This window comes from Ursus arctos, unplaced genomic scaffold, assembly GCF_023065955.2.
Source record: "Ursus arctos isolate Adak ecotype North America unplaced genomic scaffold, UrsArc2.0 scaffold_14, whole genome shotgun sequence".
In the NCBI taxonomy this organism is placed as follows: Eukaryota; Metazoa; Chordata; class Mammalia; order Carnivora; family Ursidae; genus Ursus; species Ursus arctos.
This window is the reverse complement of record NW_026622808.1, coordinates 31211604-31237117: the sequence shown is the minus strand read 5'-3', so window position 1 is coordinate 31237117 and position 25514 is coordinate 31211604. Positions and strand designations below refer to the sequence as shown.

The 25514-nt window shown below is 40.6% G+C and overlaps 1 protein-coding gene and 1 non-coding gene across 2 annotated transcripts in view; one reads left to right on the top strand and one right to left on the bottom strand.

Annotated features, from left to right (window-relative positions):
• SCAP (SREBF chaperone) overlaps window positions 1-25514 on the top strand; it is a 67320-nt gene that overhangs the window by 7261 nt on the left and 34545 nt on the right. The window lies entirely within an intron of this gene.
• LOC113257307 (U6 spliceosomal RNA) lies at window positions 221-327 on the bottom strand. Its single transcript, XR_003316921.1, has one exon. It is a non-coding gene; the product is annotated as a U6 spliceosomal RNA (small nuclear RNA).

The following is a 25514-nucleotide window of genomic DNA, read 5'->3' as shown; positions in this document are numbered from 1 at the left end:
TAAGATTCAAATATATACAAAAGCAGAAAGCACTGAGCCTTTGTGCGTCTATCATTCGGTTATAGCTGTCATTTACTCATTAACTCAAGGCCCACTTGCTTCAGATATGTCCTCTTCCCTTTTGTTATTTTTCTTTTTTTTTCTTTCAAAATTATTTGATAAGCTTTTCTGTGCGAAAATATACATTACAAAATTTATCATTTTAACCATTTTTAAAAAAAAATATATGGAATGCTTCACAAATTTGTGTGTCATCCTTGCGCAGGGGCCATGCTAATCTTCTCTGTGTTGTTCCGGTTTTAGTATGTGTGCTGCCAAAGCGAGCACCATTTTAACCATTTTTTTTTTTAAGATTTTATTTATTTATTTGACAGAGAGCCAGTGAGAGAGGGAACACAAGCAGGGGGAGTGGCAGAGGAAGAAGCAGGCTCCCAGCAGAGAAGCCTGATGTGGGGCTCGATCCCAGAACGCTGGGATCACGCCCTGAGCCAAAGGCAGACGCTTAACGACTGTGCCACCCAGGCGCCCCCATTTTAACCACTTTTAAGTGTACCATTCAGTGGCATCAGATATCTTCACAGTGTTGTACAACCATCACCACTGCCCGTTTCCAGAAGGTTTTCGTCCTGCCAAACAGAAACTCCATACTCATTAAACAACTTCTTGTTCTCCCCGCCCCCAACCACTATTCTACTTTCTGTCTCTGAATTGGCCCATTCTAGGTCCCTCGTATAAGTGGAATCATATTGTGTTTGTCCTTTTGTACGTGGCTTATTGCACTTAACACAGTGTTTTCAGTGTTCCTCCATGTTGTAGCATGTATCAGAATTTCATTCCTTTTTCAGGCCAAATAATATTGTGTTGTATGTGTATCCACATTTTATTTATCTCTTCGTCTGTCAGTGAACATTGGGATTATTTGTACCTTTTGCTTATTGTGAATAATGCTGTTATAAACATGAGTGTACAGATACCTGTTCAAATCCCTACTTTCAGTTCTTTGGATATGTACCCAGGGGAGGAATTGCTGGATCATTTGGTAATTCTATGTTTCACTTTTTGAGGAGCTGCCAAACTATTTCCCACAGCAGCTGCCCCATTTTATATTCTATCACTAATGCACAAGAGTTCCCAGTTGCTCCACATCCTTACCAATACTCATTTCGCATTTTCATTTGTTTGTTTTTATTTTTTAATAAGAGCCATCCTAGTAGGTATGAAGTGGTATCTCATTATGGCTTCAATTTGCATTTCCCTAATGATTAGTGATGTTGGGCATCTTTTTTATGTGCCTGTTGGCCGTCTGTATATCTTCTCTAGAGAAATGTCTGTTCAAGTCCTTTGCCCGTTTTTTTAATAGGGTTGTTTGGTTTTTTGTTGCCAAGTTATAAAAGTTCTTTATTCTGGATATTAATTCCTTATTAGACATGATTTGCAAATACTTTTTCCCATTCTGTGGGATGTCTTTTCACTCTGTTGAAAGTTTCCTTTGTTGCACAAAAATTATTTTTTGAAGCCCAGATTGTTTTCTTTTTTTACCTGTACTTTTGGTGTCATATCCGAGAAATCCTTTCTAAATCCAATGTCATGAAGCTTTTACTCTACTTTCTTTTAAGAGTTTTATAGTTTTAGGGGCACCTGGGTGGCTCAGTCGGTTAAGTGTCTGCCTTTGGCTCAGGTCATGATTCTGGGGTCCTGGAATTGAGCCCTGCGTCAGGCTCCCTGCTCAGTGGGAAGCCTGTTTCTCCCTCTCCTCTCCTTGCTTGTGCTTTCTCTCTCATTCTCTCTCTCTCTTTCAAATAAATAAAATCTTTTAAAAAGAGATTTATAGTTTTAGCTCTTTGTTTAGGTCTTTGATGCATTTTGAATTTTTGTATGTGATGTAAGAGTTCAACTGAACTGTTTTACGTAGTGGCTATCCAGTTTTCCCAGCACCATTTGTTGAAAAGCCCGTGTCAAGGAGAAGGGCTCTTTGCTCTCTTCTTTGCAGTTCTTCCCCTCACAGACAGTGCTTTTGTGGATCTGTGTTGGGAATGGAACCATTTTCCATGCGCCATTTGTATTAAAAGCTCTTGAGACAGTAATAAAGAGACTCCGCACCCCCACTTTGGGATAAGCTATCAAGAACCATGGTGCTCTCCAGCAGGCCACACATCTGCCAGGAAACCAGGCAAGGGGCCTCCGTCCTGTGTGGATGTGGATGAGGCTGCCCATGTGTAGCTGGGAGCGGGTGGCTGGTCCTAGTCAGGCTCCTGCCGGCACCTGCTGGGGCTGAGACTGAAGGCACGCTCTGGCTGGGCCAAAGGTCTTGTGAAATGACAGGGCTGCCCCATTGGGCTCTTGGGTTGTTTCTAGCTTTATTTTATTTTTTTAAGATTTATTTATTTTAGGGAGGGAGTGAGTGGGCAAGTGGGTTTGGGACAGAGGGAGGGAGAGAGCGAATCTCAAGCGGACTCCCCGCTGAGCATGGAGCCTGCTGTGGGGCTCCATCTCAACAACCCTGAGAACATGACCTAAGCCGACTGAGCCACCCAGACGCCCCTGTTTCTAGCTTTAAAACAAATTCTTTTCCCATATTCTTAGCAGGGGTCAGCTCAGTCTCTTTGTTAGTCATTCCTGACCAGGTCAAGAGGGATAAGAACGTAGGTAGCTGGCATTGTGGAAGGAAAATCTTTAATATATTTGTGGATGTTCGGTTGTGCAGAGGTTGGCATCATGTGCTTGGTTATTTGTGACGACCGTCACAACCAGGTGATATAATTTTGTCTTCCCTTCAGTCTGGGTGTTGCTGTGCCATCCCAATGATTATTTTTCTTTATGGTTTTCTTTATTTGACAGAGACAGAGAGGGAGAGCATGAACAGGGGGAGTGGTAGGTAGAGGGAGAAGCAGGATCTCCACTGGGCAGGGAGCCTGACACAGGGCTCAGTCCCAGGACTCCCGGGTCATGACCGGAGCCAAAGGCAGATCCTTAACCCACTGAGCCACCCACGTGCCCCCAACGATTATTCTAAATGTGGCAGAGGTCATCCTCTTGAATATAGGTATTTTGAGGCTTCAGATTCTCTGAAATCAGCTTCCATTCCTGAACTGAAACTCCTTTCTCTTTTCAGTACTTTTAACTTGTTCTGCTGAGCGTTCTTCTGGCTTATATGGCTAATTTTGTTGCTTACAGAAGCAGAATTTCCTGTCCTAATCATTGGTCCGCTTTACAAGGCAACTTTCAGAAAAATCTCCTTTCCCCCAAGGATGAACTGTTTGCACCAGTGGACTAGTTTAGTGCAGTGAACGGACAGACCTTCAGTGACTTTCCGCTCAGCACCAAATGAGGCGCTGGGTGCTCTAGGGAACACAAAGGTGATTCAGCAGTGACCTTCTTCCCAGAGAAACCACAATCAAGCAGAGGAGGCCGAAAGAGTCGGAATGAACACAGCCATGGTGGATATACACAGTTACAGAAGCTCAGAGAAGAAGGCTGCTGCTTCCACAAGGAAGCGTTCATTATTTTTAATTTTAGCTTTTCACTGTGATAGTAGATTGACATGGCATAAAATTCAAAAGGAACAACAGAGTATACATGGGAAAGTTTCCCTTCCATCTTGCCCCTGGCCGCCACATCCTCTCCCCAGAGGCAGCCAGTGATGCCAGTTCTCCAGTATCTGTTCAGGGGTGTTCTTTGCGTTAATACAGACAAATACACAGAGAGCTCTTTTCTTTTACATGAAAGTAGCACACTATATCCCTTGCTTTTTTCTCTGTTTGTTTCTGATAGTTCATTATCAACACAGAAGAGCTTTCTCATTGTCTTTCACAGCTGGATGATATTCCATTGTCAGGATGTACCTTTATTCAGCCAGAGCTCTGTTGATGGACGTATAAGGTGTTGTAAATTTTGCTCGTGCAGAAACACTGAGTAACCTTCTATACGCATCATTTGATGCATGGCCAAGTGCATGGGTCTGGTCACTTACCAGAGGCAAGATTGCTGGGTTGGTGAGTACGTGCTTTTGTAGCTCTTACCAGATACACCTCCATAGCGGCTTTGTCCGCGTATGCCCCTTGGCTGTGTGCGCCGGTGCCCGTCCGTCCACACCCTCCCCAGCACTGTGATAGCACAGTTTGATCTTTGCCCCTTTGGTAGGTGAAAAAAATTACTTCTTTGTGTAAATTTTTTTTTTCCAAAACTTAGTTTACCCTATTGAAAACTTAAAAGAGTAATAGAATGAACATTCATATCAGGGGTAGTTTTTAATTTGTAGCTCTCCTGTTGTTGTAAGGGTGAGGGACCATTTCCATTTTCTTTGCCCATTTTTCTTTTGGGCTTTGGTATTTTTAACATTGATTTTGTAAAAATGGTTTCTATATGAAGGAACTTAGCACTTTGTTGGTGATACAAATTGCAGTTGTATTTTTCCAGATTGTTAATTTCTCTTTTTATTTAGGATGGTTCTGTCATGAAAAAAAAATTGGTTGTTACTTGGGTCATATTCATTGGACTTTTAAGGTTTCTGGGTTCTCTGTCATACCTAGAAAGATCTTCCCTATTTGAAGAGTATGGAAAATTACCCTGTGGTTTCTTAAAGTACTTTTTAAATTTCATTATTTACCTTTATATCTTCTATCCATTTGGCATTTATTTTGGTGAGAAATGTGGGTCCAGCTTAATTTTTTCCCAAATGGCCACCCATTTTTGCAACACCTCGTAATGAGCAATTCATTTTTCCTCCCACTTGTTCAAATGTCCTTTTCTATATGTGATATACTTTGCCACGTATCATATACATTTGGGTCTATTTCTGGACTTTCTCTTATACACAGTATCTGTGCATGTATGTTTGGGGACACATTATTTTAATTACTCTGGTTTTAGAGCATGTTTTGATATTTGGTAAAGTTAATTATCATTCATTACCTTTAATTTCAGAACTTTCCTAGCTATGTTGTTTTTTTAAATGAACCTTAACATAAATCTGCCTTATTTAAAAAATAAAAAAAATCCTTTTTGTTTTTATTGGCGCTGTGTTACATTTTTAGGTTAATGTAGGAAGAGTGACATTTAGGTGATGAGTCTTCCCCACTAGGATTGTGTGCCTTTCTCTTTGCGGGAGTCTTCTTTCATGTCCCTCAGAGTGTGAGAGATTTCTTGGCATTTCTTGTTAAGTTTGTTCTCAGATCTTTTTTCTTTGTTTTTAGTGTTGTTGAAGCATTTTCTCTTCTCCCTTCTTGTTGATGATGCGCGGAAGGCATGGATTTCTGTATATTCATTTTCACTACCTTACCTGATTATAAAATGGTAAAGGTTTTCAGTGGATTCTCTAGCTATGTAAGAATATCATCTGCAAATAGTCATCATTTTACTTTTTCTTTTCCAGTGACATACCTTTGTTTTCTTTCTGTTGCCCAGCTGTGATCGCTGATACCTCCACAGCAGTAGTAAATGGTGGTGGTGAAGTGCACGGGCTTGTTTGGCCTTTGACTCTGATGGGAATTATTCTAATGTGTTCCTGAGGGGCTTGATTTTGGCTTTGGGGTTGAGAAGGATATAAATAGTTGAAGTCTGTATCTATCTATCTATCATCTATCTATAAGTATATATGATGTAAATGGCAGGATTTCCTTCTTATGGTTGAATAGTATTCTATTATAAATATACACGACATCATCTTTATCCATTTATCTATTCACAGACAATTAGATTGTTTCCATAACTTGGCTATTGTGAATACTGCTGCACTGAACATGGGGATGCAGGTAGCTATTCAAGATAATGCTTTTGTTTACTTTGGATATATACCCAGAAGTAGGATTGCTAGATTTTAAGTTAGTTTGGTTTTTAATTTTTTGAGGAACTTTCATATTGTTTTCCATAATGACTGTACCAATTTACATTTCCACCAACAGTGTACAAGGATTCCCTTTTCTTTCTTTCTTTCTTTCTTTCCTTTCTTTCCTTTCTTTCCTTTCTTTTCTTTCTTTCTTGATTTTATTTATTTATTTGACAGAGACAGAAACAGCCAGCGAGAGAGGGAACACAAGCAGGGGGAGTGGGAGAGGAAGAAGCAGGCTCGTAGCGGAAGAGCCTGATGTGGGACTCGATCCCATAACGCCGGGACCACGCCCTGAGCCGAAGGCAGACGCTTAACGAGCCACCCAGGCGCCCCAAGGATTCCCTTTTCTCCACATCTTTCCCAACACATGTTATCTGTTGTCTTTTTATTTTATCTTATTTTATTTTATTTTATTTTAGTAGGCTTCACACCCAGCATGGAGCCCAACATGGGGCCTGAACTCACAACCCTCTCAGTCAGATGCTTAACTGACTGAGCCACTCAGGCGCCCCATCTGTTGTCTGTTTATTTATTTATTTACTGGGGGGATGCCGAGAGAAGGTCTTAAGCAGGCTCCATGTCTAGTGCATGAGCCTGATGCAGGGCTCGATCTCACAACCCTGAGAACAAGATCTGAGCTGAAATCAAGAGTTGAAGATGCTTAACCAGCTGAGCCACGCAGGCACCCCCATGTTGTCTTTTTATCTTTTTATTTATTTATTTATTTATTTTGAAAGATTTTATTTATTTGACAGAGAGAGACACAGCGAGAGAGGGAACACAAGCCCGGGGAGTGGGAGAGGGAGAAGCAGGCTTCCCGTTGAGCAGGGAGCCCGATGTGGGGCTCGATCCCAGGACCCTGGGATCATGACCTGAGCTGAAGGCAGACGCTTAACAACTGAGCCACCCAGGCACCCCATGTTGTCTTTTTAAATAAAAGCCATCCTAACAAGTGTGAGTTAGTTTTGATCTGCATTTCCCTGATGCTTAGGGGTGTTGAGTACCTTTTCATGTACTTGTTGAGCATTTTTATGTCTTTTTTGTAGCTATTAACAAGTTATTGTAGTTGTAGTTATTTTTAGTAATTTTGTCTCTTAACCTTTATACTAGAGTTAAGTGATTAACATACCACCGTATTACAGTATTAGAGTATTCTGAATTTGTATACTTGCCTTTACCCAGTGTATACTTGCCTTTTCATGTTACTAATTATTGTCCTTTCTTGTCAGCTTGAAGACTTCTTTTCAGCATTTCTTGTAAAGCAGGTCTAGTGGTGATTAACTCTGAGCTTTTGTTAATCCACAAAAGTCTTTATCGCTCCTTCATTTCTGAAGGACAGCTTTACTGAATAAAGCATTATTGGTTGGCAGTTTTTTCTTGCAACGCTTTGTGGGGTTTTTTGCTTTTTGTTTTAAGTTTTCATTTGAATCACCTGGTGCTCATCATGACAAGTGCACTCCTTAATCCCTGTCACCTGTTTCACCCATAGTCCCAACCCCCTCCCCTCTGGTAACCATCGGTTTGTTCTCTGTAGTTAAGAGTCTGTTTCTTGGTTTCTCTCTCTCTCTCTCTTTTTTTTTTAAAGATTTTATTTATTTATTTGACAGAGACAGAGACAGCCAGCGAGAGAGGGAACACAAGCAGAGGGAGTGGGAGAGGAAGAAGCAGGCTCATAGCAGAGGAGCCTGATGTGGGGCTCGATCCCAGAATGCCGGGATCACGCCCTGAGCCGAAGGCAGACGCTTAACCGCTGTGCCACCCAGGCGCCCCTCTCTCTCTCTCTCTTTTTAACCCCCTTTGCTCCTTTGTTTTGTTTCTTAAATTCCACATATGAGTGAGATCATATGGTATTTGTCTTTCTTTGACTTATTTCACTTAGCATTATAGTCCCTCGCTCCATCCATGTTATTGCAAATGGCAAGATTCCACTCTTTTTTATGACTGAATACTTTTCTATTGCATGTATATACCACATCTTCTTTATCCATTCATCTGTCAACAGACACTCGGGCTGCTTCCATATCTTGGCTATTGTAAATAACGCTGCTATAAAAGTAGGGATTCATGTATCCCTTTGAATCAGTGTTTTTATATTTTTCGAGTAAATAATTAGTAGTGCAATTGCTAGATCACTGGGTAGTTCTATTTTTAATTTTTTTGAGGAACCTCCATACTGTTTTCCACAGTGGCTACACCAGCTTGCATTCCGACCAACAGTACCTGAGGGTTCCTTTTTCTCCACATCCTTGCCAACACCTGTTTTTTCTTGTGTTTTTGATTTTAACCATTCTTACAGGTATGAGGTGATATCTCATCGTGGTGTGTTTTTTTTAAGATTTTATTTATTTATTTGACAGAGAGAGAACACAAGCAGGGGGAGTGGCAGGCAGAGGGAAAGAGAGAAGCAGGCTGCCTGCTGAGCGAGGAGCTCCACGCAGGACTCGATCCCAGAACTCTGGGATCATGACCCAAACTGAAGGCAGACGCCCAACGGACTGAGCCACCCAGGCGTCCCCTTGTTGTGGTTTTGATTTGTGTTTCTGTGATGATGAGTGATGTTGAGCATCATTTCATGTCTGTTGGCCATCTGGGTGTGTTCTTTGGAGAAATGTCTGTTCATGTCTCTTGCCCATTTTTAAATTGGATTATTTGGTTTTGGGGTGCTGAGTTTTATAAGTTTTTAATATATTTTGGATACTAACCCTTCAAAGAATATGTTGTTTATAAAAATCTCCCATTCCTTAGGTTGCCATTTAATTTTGTTGATTATTTCCTTCACTGTGCAGAAGCTTTTTATTTTGATGTTGTCCCAACAGGTTATAGTTTTGCTTTTGTTTCCCTTGCCTCAGGGGACCTATCTAGAAACAAGTTTCTAGAGTTGATGTCAGAGAAATTACTACTTGTGCTCTTTTCTAGGATTTTTATGGTTTTAGGTCTCAAATTTAGGTCTTTAATCAATTTTTAATTTATTTTTTTGTATGTTGTAAGAAAGTGGTCCCGTTTTTCCAGCACCATTTGTTGAAGCGATTGTCCTTTTTCCCATTGGATAAAATGGGAAAATCTTTCCTACTTTGTCAAAGATTAATTGCCCATATAATTATGGGTTTATTTCTGGCTTCTCTATTCTGTTCCATTGATCTATGTGTCTGTTTTTGTGCCAGTACCATACTGTTTTGATTACTACAGGTTTGTAATATAACTTGAAGTCTGAAATTGTGATGCTTTCATCTTTGCTTTTCTTCAAGATTGCTTTGGTTATTTGGGGTCTTTCGTATTTCCATACAAATTTTAGGATTGTTTGTTCTAGCTTTGTGAAAAATGCTGTTGGTATTTTGATAAGGATTGCATTTAATGTGTAGATTGCTTTGGGTAGTTCAGACATTTTAACAATATTTGTTCTTCCAATCCATGAACATGGAATGTTTTTCATTTCTTTGTGTCATCTTCAGTTTCTTTCATACAGGTCTTTACCTCTTTGATTAGGTTTATTACTAGGTATCTTATTATTTTGGGTGCAGTTGTAAATGAGATTGTTTTTTAATTTCTCTTTCTGCTGCTTTATTTTTGGTGTATAGAAATGCAACAGATTAGGTCGCCGGGGTGGCTTAGTCAGTTAAGCGTCTGCGTTTGGCTCAGGTCATGATCTCAGGGTCCTGGGATCGAGCTCTATATCAGGCTCCCTGCTCAGGGGTAGTCTGCTTCTCCCTCTCCCTCTGCTGCTCCTCACTGCTCGTGCACGCATGCTCTTGCTCTCTCTCTCTCATAAATAAATAAAATGTAAAGAAATGCAACAGATTTCTGTACATGGAATTTGTATCCTGCAACTTTACTGAATTCATTTACCAGTTCTAGCAGTTTTGGGTGTAGTCTTTTGGGTTTTCTATATATAGTATCATGTCATCTGCAAATAGTGAATGTTTGACTTCTTCCTTGCTGATTTGGATTATTTCTTTTTGTTGTCTGCTTCCTGTAACTAGCACTTTCAGTACTATGTTGAATAAAAGTGGTGAAAGTTGACGTCCTTGTGTTGTTCTTGACCTTAGGGGAAAGGCTCTCAGTTTTTCCCCACTGAGGATGGCATTAGCTGTGGGTTTTTCACATATGGCCTTTATTATGTTGACGTGTGTTCCCTCAAACCTACTTTGTTGAGGATTTTTATCTTGAGTGGATGTTGTACTTTGTCAAATGCTTTTTCTTTTTCTTTTTTTTTTTTTTTAAAGATTTTATTTATTTATTTGACAGAGAGAGAGACAGCCAGCGAGAGAGGCAACACAAGCAGGGGGAGTGGGAGAGGAAGAAGTAGGCTCATAGCAGAAGAGCCTGATGTGGGGCTCGATCCCACAACACCAGGATCACGCCCTGAGCTGAAGGCAGACGCCCAACCGCTGTGCCACCCAGGCGCCCTGTCAAATGCTTTTTCTTGATCTACTGATACGATCATATGGTTCTTATTCTTTCTCTTATTGATGTGAGGTACTATGTTGATTGATTTGAAAGTAGCAAACCACCCTTGCAACCCAGGAATAAATCCCACTTAATCGTGGTGAATGATTTTTTAAAATTTATTTTGGATTAGGTTTGCTAGTATTTTGTTGCGGACTTTTTTTAATCTGTGTTCCTCAGGGATATTGGCGTGTAGTTCTCTTTTTTTGTGGTGTCTTTTCTGGTTTTGGTATCAGGGTAATGCTGACCTCATAGAATAAGTTTGGAAGTTTTCTTTCCTCTTCTGTTTTTTTGACTAGCTTGCGAAGTGGGTATTAACTCTTTAAAATGTTTGGTAGAATTCGCCTGTGAAGCCGTCTGGTCCCAGACTTTTCTTTCTTTGGAGTTTTTTGATCCCTAATTCAATTTCTTTGTGGGTAATTGGTCTGTTCAAATTTTCCATTTCTTCCTGTTTCAGTTTTGGTAGGTTATATGTTTCCAATAATTTATCCATTTCTTCTAGGTTGCCCAATTTGTTGGCATATAATTTTTCATAATATTCTCTTTTCTGTGGTGTTTGTTGTTATTTCTCCTCTCTCATTTGTGATTTTATTTATTTGGGTCCTTTCTCTTTTCATCTTGATAAGTCTGTCTAGAGATTTATCAATTTTATTGATCCCTCCCCCCAAAAGAACCAGCTCCTGGTTTCATTGATTTTTTTTTCCTTTTTCTTCTTCTTCTCCTTTTTTTTTTTTTTTTTTAGTTTCTATATCATTTATTTCTGCTCTAATCTTTATTATTTCCTTCCTTCTGCTGGTTTTAGATTTTGTTTGTTGTTCTTTTTCTAGCTCCTTTAGGTGTAAGGTTAGGTTGTTTGAGATTTTTCTTGCTTCTTGAGCAAGTAGGCCTGTATTACTATAAACTTCCCTCTTAGAACTGCTTTTACTGCATCCCAAAGGTTTTGAACCATTGTGTTTTCATTTTCATTTGTTTCCATGTACTTCTTTATTTCTTCTTTTATTTCTTGGTTGACTCATTCATTGTTTAGTTGCATGTTATTTAACCCTCATGTATTTGTAGTCTTTACAGATATTTTCTTGTGGTTAACTTCTAGTTTCATAGTGTTGTGGTCAGAAAAGATGCATGGTGTGACAGATCTTTTTGAATTTGTTGAGGCTTATTTTATGGCCTAATATGCGATCTCTTCTGGAGAATGTTCCATATGCACTTGAAAAGGATGTGTATTCTACTGTTTTAGGATGGAATGCTCTGAATATATCTGTTAAAACCCTCTGGTGCAGTGTATCATTCGAAGTCCTTGTTTCCTTGTTGATTTTCTGCTTAGAAGATCTGTCCATTGATGTAAGTGGGGTGCTAAAGTCCCCCACTATTATTGTATTATCAATTAGTTTCTTTTATGTTTGTTGTTAACTGTTTTATGTATATGGAAGTTCCCATGTTGGGTGCATAAATATTTATAATTGTTATATTTTCTTGTTGGATTGTTCTCTTCATTATAGTATTGTCTCTTGTTACAGTCTTTGTTTAATGTCTATTTTGTCCAACAAAAATATTGCTACTCCAGCTTTGTTTTGACACTCATTTGCATGATAAATGTTTCTCCAGGGGCGCCTGGGTGGCGCAGTCGTTAAACGACTGCCTTCGTGCTCAGGGCGTGATCCCGGCGTTCTGGGATCGAGCCCCATATCAGGCTTCTCTGGGATCAAGCCCCCTATCAGGCTCCTCCGCTATGATCCTACTTCTTCCTCTCCCACTCCCCCTGCTTGTGTTCCCTCTCTCGCTGGCTGTCTCTATCTCTGTCAAATAAATAAATAAAATCTTAAAAAAAAAAAATGTTTCTCCATCCCCTCACTTTCCAATCTGCAAGTGTCTTTAGGTATAAAATGGGTCTCTTGTAGGCAGCATGTAGATGAGTTTTTTAAAATTATTATTCATTCTGTTATCATATGTCTTTATTGGAGTGTTTAGTCCATTTACATTTAAAGTAATTATTGATAGATATGTATTTATTGCTGTTTTATTACTTGTTTTGTGGTGGTTTCTGAAGATTTTCTCTGACCCTTTCTTTTGTGGTATACTAGTTTTCCTTAGTGCTGTATTTGGATTTCTTTCTCTATATTCTTTGCGTATTTTTTAGTGGTTTTTGATTTGTGGTTACCATCAAGTTTGTAAATTATATTTTCTGCATATAGCAGTTTATATAAGGTTGAGGGGCATCTAAGTTTGAATCCATTCTTTACTGCTCTCCATGTTTTAGGTATATGATGTCATATTTTACATCCTTTTATGTTCTTTGACTGACTTTTTATAGAAATACTTCTTTTTATTGCTTTTGTGTTTCCTACTTTCATGCTATGGGTTTTGGCCTTTCCTTTCCACTCAAAGAGTCCCCTTTAATATTTCTTGCGGGGCTGGTTTAGTGGTCACGAACTCCTTTAGTTTTTGTTTGTGTGGGAAACTCTTTCTCTCTCCTTCTGTTCTAAATGATAGCCTTCCTGGACAGAATATTCTTGGCTGTAGCTTTTTCCCATTTAGCACTTTGAATATATAATGCCTCTCCTTTCTGGCTTGGGAAGTTTGTGCTGAAAAATGCACTGTTGGCCTTATGGGGTTTCCTTTGTATGTAACTGTCTTTTTTTTTTGTCTTGCTGCTTTTAATATTTTTTCATTACCACTATATTTTACCATTTTAATTATAATATGTGTTGATGTCACTCTGCTTTTGTTGATTTTTTTTAGGGGGTTCTCTGTGCCTCCTGGATCTGGATGTCTGTTTTCTTCCCCAGATTAGGGATGTTTTCAGCTATTATTTCTTCATATAAATTTTTTGTACCCTTTTCTCTCTCTTCTTTTTCTGGGACTCCTATAATGTGAATGTTACTATGTTTGATGGAGTCACTGAGTTCCAAGTCTATTCTTGTTTTGCATAATTCTTTTTTCTCTCTTTTGTTAAGCTTGATTACTTTCCATTACTCTGTGTTCTAGGTCATTAATTTGTTTCTCTGCTTCTTCCAGCCTGCTGTTCATTCCATTAGGTGTGTTTCTCATTTCATTTATTGAGCTCTTTATCTCTGCTATGTTATTTCTTAACTCTGTGTTAATGGTTTCACTGATGTCCTCTGCTTTTAAGTCCAGTGAGTATCCTTATGATCATTGCTTTAGGTTTTTGTTTTTGTTTTTATTTTAAGTAAGTTCTGTACAGGCCCAGTGTGGGGCTTGAACTCATTACCCTGAGATCAGGAGTGGTGTGCTCTACCAACTGAGCCAGGCAGGCGCCCCATGATCATTGCTTTAAATTCTTTATCAGGCATGTTACTTATATCTGTTTCACTCAAGTCTCTGACCATGGTCTTATCCTGTTCTTTTATCTGGGACAAATTCCTCTGTCCTCTCATTTTGTCTAAGTCTTTGTGCTTGTTTCTCTGTGTAAAGAAAGTTAGCTACATCTCCTGTTCTTGAGTATGTAATGGCTTTATGAAGAAGAGGTCATGTAGTGCCCTACAGTGTAGTGGCCCCCGTTTCCAGGGCCTGGTACTTCTGGGACTGTCTCCGGTGTGTGCTCTGCTGTTGTATCCTGGCCACTTTATCCTTCAGACCGTGGTCTGCAGAGGCTTTCTTTGCCTGTTGTGGGCAGGGTTTGGTCCCTGGCCTGCATGTGGCACTTTTTAACTTGTTGTGCTCTGGCCTGCTTGTGATATGAGACCTGTTGCTGCTGTCACTGGAATCGAGGCCCCACAAAACTCCTGGGTTGGGAGACATGGTGTGGGCAGGGGTTTGGGCCAGTCTTCAAGGGGAGGGCCCCCCTGAGCTGGGACTGAGGTAAGCATGACTGGGAAGGGTGGTTCCACCTGAGTGCAGGGAAGTGGGTGACAGAGGGAGCTTGGTGTAAGCAAATTAGGTAGGGGGTGTGGCCACTGCACTCGTTCCTGGCAGTGGCTCTGTGCTTATGCTGAGGGGTGGAGGAGGGAAATGGCACTGTCAAGTTCCTGTGTTCATGGCAGGGGGGAGGGGTTGTCTCTGTGAATACTGCCTCTCTGCGACATGCTCCCAGATGAGCAACTAACCTCCCCACTGAGTGCCCAGGTGCTCTTCAGATCACTGTTTCTAGGCTGTATGTCTGCAGGCTGTTTGCCCTAGCCTCTTCTCCAAGAGCAACCCCAGTGTCCTCTCAGCCCTTCCAGAGCCAAGCATGCTGACCTTTAAAATTCCAGTCTTTAAGCCCCAGCAGTTGCAAGAACTCATGAGATTCAGGCCCTCTTGCTTTCCAAGGCAATCGCTATGGGGATTTGTTTTCGCTATGGACTCCTCCTTGTGCTAGTGTGTCTCTTGCCCTTCTTGCCTGTGGCTCCCTCCCCACTGCAGTAGCCACATATCTCTCCTGAACTGGATCTCCGTACTTCCTACCTTCTTTGATGTGGTCTCTCCTCTGCCTTTAGTTTTGGAGTTTTTTCTGTCAGTCTTCAGATCAATTTCTGGGGTATTGAGGATAATTTGATAGTTATCTAATTGTATTTGTGAGTTGAGGCAAGCCTAGGGCCCTCTGGCTCCACCATCATCTTCCTCAGTCATTCTCTTCCAGCACTTTGAATACATCATCCCACTCTCTCTTGGCCTATAGTGTTTTTGCTGAGAAGTCCACTCATAGCCTTATGGGGGTTCCTTGTAAGTTAAGAATTTTTATTTTCTTGCCACTTTAAAAATTCTTTGATTTTAGATGGCTTTATTATATTTGTCTAGGAAAAGATCTTTCTGGGGACCTATGAGTTTTACAAATGTGGATGTCTAAGTCTCTCCCCAGACTTGGGAAGGCCTCAGCCATTGTTTCTTTAAATAAGCTTTCTGTCCCTTTCTTCTTCTCTTTTTCTTCTGGGATGCCAACAATGCTTAAATAGGTTCTCTTGATGTTATCTCATAATTCACGTGGGCTTTCTTCACTTTTGTTATTTTTTCTTTGTAATCCTCTGGATAATTTCAGGTGACCTGTGACTTCACGGATTCTTTCTTCTGCTTTGATCATGTCTGCTGTTGGTGCTCTCTACTGCATTTTTCATTTCACTCATTGCATTCCTCACCTCCAGGATTTCTGTTTGGGTCTTTTTTAAAATTTCTGTCTCTCTGTTAAACGTCTTGTTTTGGGTATTGTTTACTGATTTCATTGAATTGTCTTTCAGTGGTTCCTTATAGCTCACTAAGCTGAACTCTTTTTTAGGTAGATTGTAGATCTGTATTTCTTTGGGGTCAGTTGCTGGAAGATTACTGTGTTCCTTTGGTGATGTCTTGTTTCCTTGATTTCACGTTCCTGGATATCTTGTGTTGCTGTCTTTGCATTTGAAGAAGCATTCACCTTCTCCAGCCTTGACTGACTGGCTTTCGGAGAGAAATACCTTCTTCTGTCAGCCTGCTGGGGATAAGGCTTTCCCAGTGAATGACAATTGTATTATCAGATATTCCAAGTGCTTTTTATCTTTTTTTTTTTTTTTTTTTTTAAAGTAGGCTCCATGCCCAGCATGGATCCCTTTGCAGAGCTTGACATCAGTGACCCTGAGATAAAGACCTGGGCTGAGATTAAGAGTCTGATGCTTAATTTAAGAAACAAAACAGATGAACATAAGGGAAGGGAAGGAAAACTAAAATAAGATAAAAACAGGGAGACAAACCATAAGAGTCTCTTTACTCTAGGAAACAAACAGGGTTGCTGGAGGGGAGGCGACTGGGGGTTGGGGTAACTGGTTGATGGGCACTAAGGAGGGCGCTTGATGTGATGAGCACTGGGTGTTATATGCAACTGATGAATCACTGAACTCTACCCCTGAAGCTAATAATATACTATGATGTGGTTTTGGAATATAGGTGAGGTTCGGTGGTGTGAAGTCCAGAGCTGACGATCAAGAAGGAATTCTTGAGATATCTTTGGTGCAGAATGGTGGTTTATTAAAGCACGGGGATGGAACCGTGGGCAGAAAGAGCTGCTGCCCCGGGGTTGTGAGGGGTGGCTGATTGTATACTATGAGGAGGAGGTAAGGAACGGGGAGATTTCGGAAGGATTTTCATATGCTAAAGAGGACCTACAAGATACTGGAGGAGGCTGATCTGAGGTTGCTTTTCTCTCTAGCAAGGCAGTAACACCAAGATAGTTGGGAGAATCCTGGAAGATCATACACTTTGCCTGCTTCAAGTATCTGTCAACGGGCTGCAGATTATAAGGAGATTTAACCGTATCCACGTTCCCTTCTGGAAGCTAGACCATTGATAGAAATGCGTTGTTCTTGTAAATTGCTGAGACTTTTTTTTTTTTTCTTCATGGATTCGTGGAGTTTATAATCTGGTCAGGCTGAACATTTAGCAGCATAGTTAAGGTGTTACATGCTAAAAACATTAAGCAGAGTAAAAGGATCAGGAATGTGGGGCTCAAGACAGCTACAGTTTTGGAAAGGAGTGGGGCTTAGTAAGAAGGTGACATCTGAGGGGCAGCTGGGTGGCTCAGTTGGTTAAGCGTTTGACTCTTGATTTTGGTTCAGGTCATAATCTCAAGGTCGTGGGATGGAGCCCTGCATTGATCTCCCTGCACAGCAGGAAGCCCGCTTCTCCCTCTTCCTCTGCCTGCTGCTCTCCCCGCTTGGGCTCTCTGTAATAAACAAACAAAATCTTAAAAAAAAAAAAAAAAAAAAAGTGACACCTGAACAAAGGCTTGAATGAGGAGAGGAAGGTAGCCTTGTGGCTGTGAAGTGAGTTTCCACAGAGGGAGCAGCCAGGGTCCCTAACCTCCTAAGCTGGAATGTGCCCAGTGAGTTTGCAGAAGAGCGAGGAGGCCATCGTGGCTGAGGGGGAGTTACCCAAAGAAAGAATAGTAGATGACGTGGGGGGATGGGGAAGAACACATCCTCCTAGGCCTTTAAAAGGACTTTGGTTTTTATTTTAAGGAAGAACAAAACCATTTAAGCATAGGGAATAAATGAGCTGAATTCTTTTGTACCTTATTAGAAGGTAGGTAAAGATCATTCTGGTTGCTCTGTTGAGAATAGATTGTAGGAAGGCAAGGGTAGAAGCTGGGAGACAAGTTGGGAGGCCATTGCTGTAATTTAAGATAATGGATGCTAAATTGGGAGGAGCCATGATGGTGGTAAGTGGTCAGATTCTGGATGTACTTGGAAAGTCAAGCCTGGAGGAGTTCCTGCTGAGTTGGATGCTGAAATGAGAGGAAAGGAGTCATGGAGGACACCAAGGGTTTGGCCTGAGTGTGTGGAAGGATGGAGTTGCCATCAGCTAAGGAGTGAATTGTGGGTAGAGCAGGTTGTGGGAAAAGAATAAGGAGTTCAGTGTTGACATGGGGAGATGCCCATCAGTTCTCATCAGGAGATGAGAGGTGTCTAGGTATAATTGCTAAGGGAGACTCATGTCTTGCAGAATTGTAGTCTCTATAAATTAACTACGTGGTTTTCATTTAGGGCAGCCAGAAGTGCCTAAGGAATGTCACATATATCCTATGGTGGGGGGTGTTTGTGGGGTGTCAGCTTCTGCCTGTCCTCAGCTAGCCTTCTGCTCCCTCATCATACTATATGTTAACTAAATTGAATTAAAAAAAAAAAGTCACAGGCTTTAACCAACTGAGCCATCCAGGTGCCCCTCCAAATGCTTTTTAAATGGTTATCACATTTTAGAATTAACCTATACAAAATGTACAGGAGATTTTTGTAATAGTTTAAAAAGTAAATATAAATGTTGACAACATATAAAGAGATAAGCATCACAGTAACTAAAATCAGAAATACATTCTAGTACTATTTGAATATAAATATGAGTGTACTATTTTTATAATTGAAAAGCAGTCACTATGGTGGCTGGTAATGGAGAACTTTGGGGTAAAGGGTAATACTCTATTTCTTGATGCGAGTGTTGTTTAGGTTAAATGGATGTGTTTGCTTTCATGGAGCTGTATGCTTATAATTTGTATACTTTTTTGTGATATTTTATGCTGAATTTAAAAAGTTTATTTAGAATAAAAAAGGCAGTACTTAATAAATGTAAAAGTACAGAAAGTTGACTAAAAATATTTCTCCACATACCTCATACCACATGAAGAACAACAACCAGTACTTACATTTCCCTCCATTCTTCTGATGTGCGTTTTTTGCCTATAACCTTTATTTCATTATTTCAGACTTATAAAAACAATACGTGCTCTGTGTGGAGAACTTGTTCAACACAGTAAGGCACTACATACTTCTCACAATGGAATGATGATACGATTGATAGAAAGATGCCAACAGGCCTAGTATAGCAATTAAATTTCTTTAGTGGCAAAGAATCCAGGAATTTATGAAGATATTTGTAAGAAATGAAAGGGTTCTGATTCTGGTCAAGATGTAGTAAGCACATTCTATCCTTTTTGTCTTACTGCATGTGACTAAAATCCCTGGATAGACTGCATGGATTGGCTGTGTACCCTGAAAGATAAACGATAGCAGATGGATTGGGAAAGTAAGCTGTTTTTATTGTTTGTTTCCATAGAGTACCTTCCAGCCTGGACTCAAAGGTAGCACAAAACCTGGAACTGGGGACTGGGTGCGGACAGAAGAAGGTCCAGGACCCCTCTTTCTAGTCTCAGGAGCAGGAAAGGGGATTCCTATGGGTCAGGAAATGGAGGAAGAGAATCTCTTGTTTTTTGTTTGCCGCCCCCCCCCCCCCCCGCCGCCATTTTCTCCTGCCCTGGCCTCCATGAAATTCTGTAGCCTCCAAGGCAGCAGTGACACTGGCAGCCAGATGGGGGAGGAATCCTTTTTATTTAGACGTATTATGGTCCCAAGAGCACAGAGAGAGATTCACTGATTTTGTTTTCTGTCTCCCATCACCACTTTACCCTAGAGGCAATCACAGTTGTGGTAGGTACTCAACAGAGAAACTCAAGTTTTTCCTTTCTAGCCAGAAGACTGGGAAAGGGGCCCCTGGGAGATGGAAAGTGTCAGGAAGATTGCAGAGAGGAAGGAATTTAACAAAGGGAACCCATAGTATTGTGAATGAACTCCTGGGCTCTCCTTTGAAATAGCATGCATGCATTGATCCTAAACGGCATACCGAGAGCCTTGAAGACTCAACCGTGGAGTAGACTCCTGCCCAAGTCCTGTGCTGGCCACTGCATGGTGTCCCTGGGACAGATCAAAATACTGCCGCAAGAGCTGTGAAAACTAAACTGACATGGGAACACAGCCCACAAAAGATGGATAGGAACTTGTGGCTCAGACCTAATCAAGTTAATTATTGTTAAAGCGAACAAAAATCCAACATTTTCCATTGCACCTAAGCAGGATCCAGGTTAACATAGCGTAATATCTAGAAATTCGAAATTGCCCCACATATGAAGAATCAGGAAAGTCTTACTGTCTCCTAAGGGGGAAGGATGGTCAACCACAGATGGCAGCCATGACATGATATAGATGTTGGGATTATCAAAGACTTAAAGGCAAAAAGTAGAATTAAAATATAATTAAAGCCTCCCTTTAAGGGGCACCTGGGTGGCTCAGTTGGTTAAGCGTCTGGCTTTGGCTCAGGTCATGATCTTGGGTCCTAGAATCAAGCCACGCATCAGGCTCCCTGCTCAGATGGGAGCTTGCTTCTCCCTCTCCCTCTGCCTGCTGCTCCCCCTACTTGTGTTGCTCTCTGTCAAATAAATAAAATCTTAAAAAAAAAAAAAAACACAACAAAAAACCTCCCTTTAAGAAGTGAGGGTGAACACTCTTGAAACAAATGGAAAATGAGATATTTAAATTTAAACTTGGAAAATTTATAACAAACTAAATTAAAAATTCATCAAATGGTCTCAGTAACAGAGTGGAGGTAACAGAAGAGTCAGTTAACTTGAAGACAGAGCAATGAGAATGATCCAGTCCAACCCAGCAGAAATTAAACTGAGGAAAAGCACACGGAGCTGCAGGGGGTTATGGGACAATAACAGAGGGCTTAGCTTTCATGTTAATGGAAATCCCAAAAGGAGAGGCAATGGAGTGGTACAGGAAACTAAAAAGTTATGGAAAGGAAGAAATAACTGTGTCCCATTTGCAGATGACATAATCTATTTAGAACATCCCAAGGAATCCATGAAAAAGACGCTAGGGAAAATAGTTTTGAATGGGAGGAATCACAGTACCCATTTCAAGACTTATTTTATAGCTACAGTAATCACGACTGTGTAGTACTGGTGGAACCGTAGACATATTCATCACTGGAACTGAACAGGAAACCCAGAAATAGACCCACATAAGTCCAGCCAACTGCTTTTTGACTGAATGTTTGTGACTCCCCCAAATTCACATGTTAAAATCCTAACCCCAGTGTGATGCTACTGGGAAGTGGGGGACTTTGGGAGGTGATTAGGTCGTGAGGGTGGAGCCCTCACAGATGGGATTAGTGCCCTCATAAAAGGGACCCCAGAGAGCTCTTACTCTCCTTTCTGCCTTGTGAGGACACAGAAGATGGCCATCTGTGAACCAGGAAGTGGGCCGTCCCCAGGAATGTAACCTGCTACAGCCTTGATCTTGGATTTCCCAGCCTCCAGAACCGTGAGAAATAAACGTATGTTGTTTAAGCCCCGGTGCGTGGTATTTTGTTATAGAAGCTCGGACAGACTAAGATGGGCCAAAGCAATTCAGTGGAGGAAGCGTGGTGTTTTCATCAGTTGGTGCTGGAACAATTCGATATCCATGGAGGGAGGGAAAAGAACAACCTAGGCCTAAGCTTCACATCTTAAACAAAAAGTAATTCAAATGGATCGTAGATTTAGTTGTAAAACTGTAAAAAAAAAAGGAGAAAAACATCAGAGAAAATTTTCAGAAGTACAGCTTGGTGAAGAATTCTTATACATGACAAGTAAGGCACCATCCATAAAAGAGAGAAAATGGGTAAATTAGACTTCATCGAAATTAGAAACTTTGATTCTGTCAAAGTGTTTGTGGGAAGAATAAAGACACAAGCTACAAAGACTCATATCGAAGCATATCAAAGACTTATATTGGAAGACTATAAGGAAACCTCAACAACAGTTCCTAAATACCCAATGGATCAAAGAAGAAAGCACAAGAGAAATGAGAAAATCCTTTGAGATGAATGAAAACAAAAATCACAACGTATGGAAACTTACGGGATGCAGCTGAAGGAGTGTTTGGATGGAAACTTATAGCTGTAAATGCCTGTATTAAGAGAGAAGGAAGACACCGAGTTCGTAAGCTCAACTACTAACTACTTTAAGAAACTAGAACAGGAAGAGCACAATAAACCCAAGGCAAACAGAAGGAAGAAAATAAAGACTAGAGTAGAAGCAAATGAATAGAGAATAGGCAAACCAGAGTAAGTAAAACCAAAAACTGATTCTTTTAAAAGGTCAACGAAATTGGCAAACCTTTAGCCAGAATGACCAAGAAAATAAGATTCAAATTACTAAGTGGGGACATTACCACCAACCTTCCAGAAGTAAAAATAATTGTAGGGAAATACTGTGAACAGTAAATACGATGCTGATAAAATAGCCTAGATGAGATGGACAGATCCTGAAACATACAAAGAAAACTAAAGAAGAAATAGAGGGGTGCCTCCCCCCTCATGCTCTCTCTCTAAAATAAATAGATAAAATCTTTTAAAAAATAGAATTTTTTTTTTTAAGAGCGTGAGAGAGAAAGGAGTTGGGGGGGAAGGACAGAAGGGGAGAGAGAATCCAAGCAGGCTTCACGCCCAGTGCAGACCCTGATGCAGGGCTCAGTCTCACAACCCTGAGATCATGACCTGAGCCCAAATTAAGAGTCGGCCACTTAACTGACTGAGCCACCCAGGTGCCCTGAGAAGAAACAGAAAATCTGAATAGCAGGAAACAAGGAAACAGGGAAAGAGAGTGAGTTAATTTTAAAGTTTCCCACTCAAAAAAAACCCAAACAGGTGCCTGGGTGACTCAGTCAGTTAAGTGTCCGACTCTTGATCTCAGCTGAGGTCATGATCTCAGGGTTGTGAGTTCAAGACACATGTTGGGCTCCACACTGGGCGTGGAGCCTATACTAAAAACAAACAAACAAAAAACCTTTCCATTAATAAAAGCCCAATATCTGATGGCTTCACTAGTGAATTCTATCAAGTGCAGGGAGATCGGTAGGAGAAAGAAGGGAAGAATGAAGGGGGTGTAAACAGAAGGCGGAATGAACCACAAGAGACTATGGACTCTGGGAAACAAACTGAGGGCTTCAGGGGTGGGGTGGGGGATTGGGATAGGCTGGTGATGGGTATGAAGGAAGGCACGTATTGCATGGAGCACTGGTTACCTGCAAACAATGAATTATGGAACACTACATCAAAAACTAATGATGTACTGTATGGTGACTAACATCATAAAAAATTTAAAAAATAAAGGTTTATGATGAACTCTTCCAAAAAATTAGGAGGAAGCACTTCCAAGTCATCTTGTGAAGCCGGCATTATCCTAATATCAAAGCTAGACAAAGACATCATAAAGAAGGAAGACTGCAGACCAGTATCCCTTATGAATATAGACATAGTAGCCCTTAGCAAACCAAGACTGCCAACATTCAGAAGGGTTATACCCAGTGATACAAAGTTGGTTCAACATGAGAAAACTCTGCCTTTGTAATATATACATCATTAGTAAGATAAATAAAAAAACACAAGACTATCTCAAAAGACACACAAAAAAGCCATAATACCCTTTGATGATAAAAAAAACCAAAACACAAAACAACTCTTGGGGCTCTTGAGGGGCTCAGTCAGTAAAGCATCTGACTCTTGATTTCAGCTCAGGTCATGATCTCAGGGTTATAAGATTAAGCCCCTCGCTGGGCACAACAGGGTGTGGAACCTGCATAAGATTCTCTCTCTCCCTCTGCTCCGCGCCCCCCCCCTTAAAATAACTCTAAAAAAAAAAAAAAAACCCTCTCAAACTAGGAAGAGAAGGGGTCTTTCTCAGCCTGATAAAGGCATCTATGAAAAACTTCAACGTAATACCATATTTAATGGTAAAAGAGTGAATGTTCTCTTCCTAAGCTCAGGAATAAGATGAGGGTTCATTCTCACCACTGCAGTTCAGCATTGTACTAGAAGTTCTAGCCAAGACAGTTTCTTTTTCTTTTTTTTTAAAAATCTATCGTTGTAATAAAAACACATAACATAAAATTGACCATCTTGACCATTTTAAGTATACAGTTAGTAGTGTTAGTATTTCACATTGTTGTGAAATAGATCTCTAGAACTTTTTCATTTTACAAAACTGAGAGATTCTATAGCCATTTTTAAAAAATGTTAATGCATTTGTTTTTGCTATGTATTATTTAATGACTTTAGCAACCTTAACCAAATAAAAGGCATCCAGATTAGAAAAGAAGAAATTAAACTAACTCTCTTTGCAAATGACATGATCTTATGTATATAACATCCTAAGGCATACACACATGGCAGAGAGACAGGTGTTCAGTGTCGTCATTAGGGAAATGCAGTTTAAGACCCAGGTAGTTATCAGTACACACCTGTGGCCAAAATAAAAAATAGTGGAAATACCAAATGATGGCAGATGAGAAGAAACAGAATCTCATATGCTGCTGGTGGAAATATAAAATGGTACAAGCACTCTGGAAAATATTTTGGCAGTTTCTTAGGAAACTGCATGCCATATTATCTAGCAGTTTCATTTGTAGGCATTTATTCCAGAGAAATGGGATAGTTAGTAAACCTTTGTGGTAAAAACAAGCATGATAGGTCCAGTGTGGCTGAAGCTTGGGAGAGATGGTGAGTATTTTCAACAAACGATTCTGAAAAGCTGTGGTGGGATAGAGCCTGTAGTCTGTATAGTTTTTTTTTTTTTTTACATCTTTTTTTCCTGTTACCCGCACATCCTTTGGGTCTTGGGCATATTTATTTTTCTTGGTTGATTCTTAATAAGTGTGAGCTGGTTGAAGAGAATTTTAAATGTTGAGTGTTTGGTGAATATAGGCACAAAAAGATAATCATTTCTTAAAAATCTTATGAGAGGGGTGCCTGGGTGGCACAGCGGTTAAGCGTCTGCCTTTGGCTCAGGGCGTGATCCTGGAGTCCTGGGATCGAGCCCCACATCAGGCTCCTCTGCTATGAGCCTGCTTCTTCCTCTCCCACTCCCCCTGCTTGTGTTCCCTCTCTCGCTGGCTGTCTCTATCTCTATCGAATAAATAAATAAAATCTTAAAAAAAAAAATCTCATGAGAATATGTTACGTATATGTGGATTTTCCTGACATTTTCCCATGTGTTTTCTCATTTGGGGCCCGTTCAGAACTGTGGGCATCTCAAGCAAGCTGATGACAGAGTGGACGAGCCTGCCTTCCCAGTCTGTCCTCAAGGGTGCATTCCATTCCTTGCGCCCTTGCCCTTTATTTTCTGAGCCCGAGTGTCTGACTTGATCCGGGCTTGTCCTCAGGGCTGTTCTGAATGGTTCTAGGAGTTTTTCTCTTTATGTGAACAGCTCTGTAATTTGGGTGTCTAATCACAAACTCCTTTGTTTTTGCTTATAGTGGGGTCTCCCACAAAGGCGGGCAGCAGGATTGTTTGCGTTTTCATGTAACAGACACTTAGGCCTCCCGGCCCTCTATCCTTGCCACATGGTGTTTCTTTAAATTCAGGAAGCCGAGCTGTAGATTTTGATCTGAAGAAACCTATACAAGTATGGGGCAATGTAGGAAAAACAGGTTTTTGGATCAGGTTGTGTAAATTTTGCTTTGGAGTAGCTTTGCATTAAAATGTATACAGTGGAGTAGAGATAAATAATGTCTCCTCTTAGTAGGTTCAGGTAGGTTGGCTGTGTAATGAACTAGAATTTAGATTTTTTTTGTTGTTGCTTTGTTTTTCAGGTGCTGTGAAAATTAACAGTTAGTATAACTGATAATATTAAAATCAGTGGGAGCTGAAATGAACTAAGATCATGTCAGAAAGAGTTGTGTTTGCTGCAAACTGGAAGTGAATTAGTTTTTTTCTCCTCTCTATAGTTCCACTTGTTAAAGCAGGACTGCAGAGGTGGGGGCCCCTCCCCCTCGTGTGTTGCCAATGTGTGTACAGAGGCGGCGGCGAAGGAGATTGGGATTACAAAGTCAGAATTTTCTGGAGGGCTTGGTTTTGCGACACTTAAGGGAAGAGATGTGAGACTTGTCAGAGGACTGAGGTTGGAAGAGGTACAGTTGGTTTATGGCCTTCAGTTTTGGGAGATCCTTGCGGTAGTGTCTCTCTCCCTGCAGG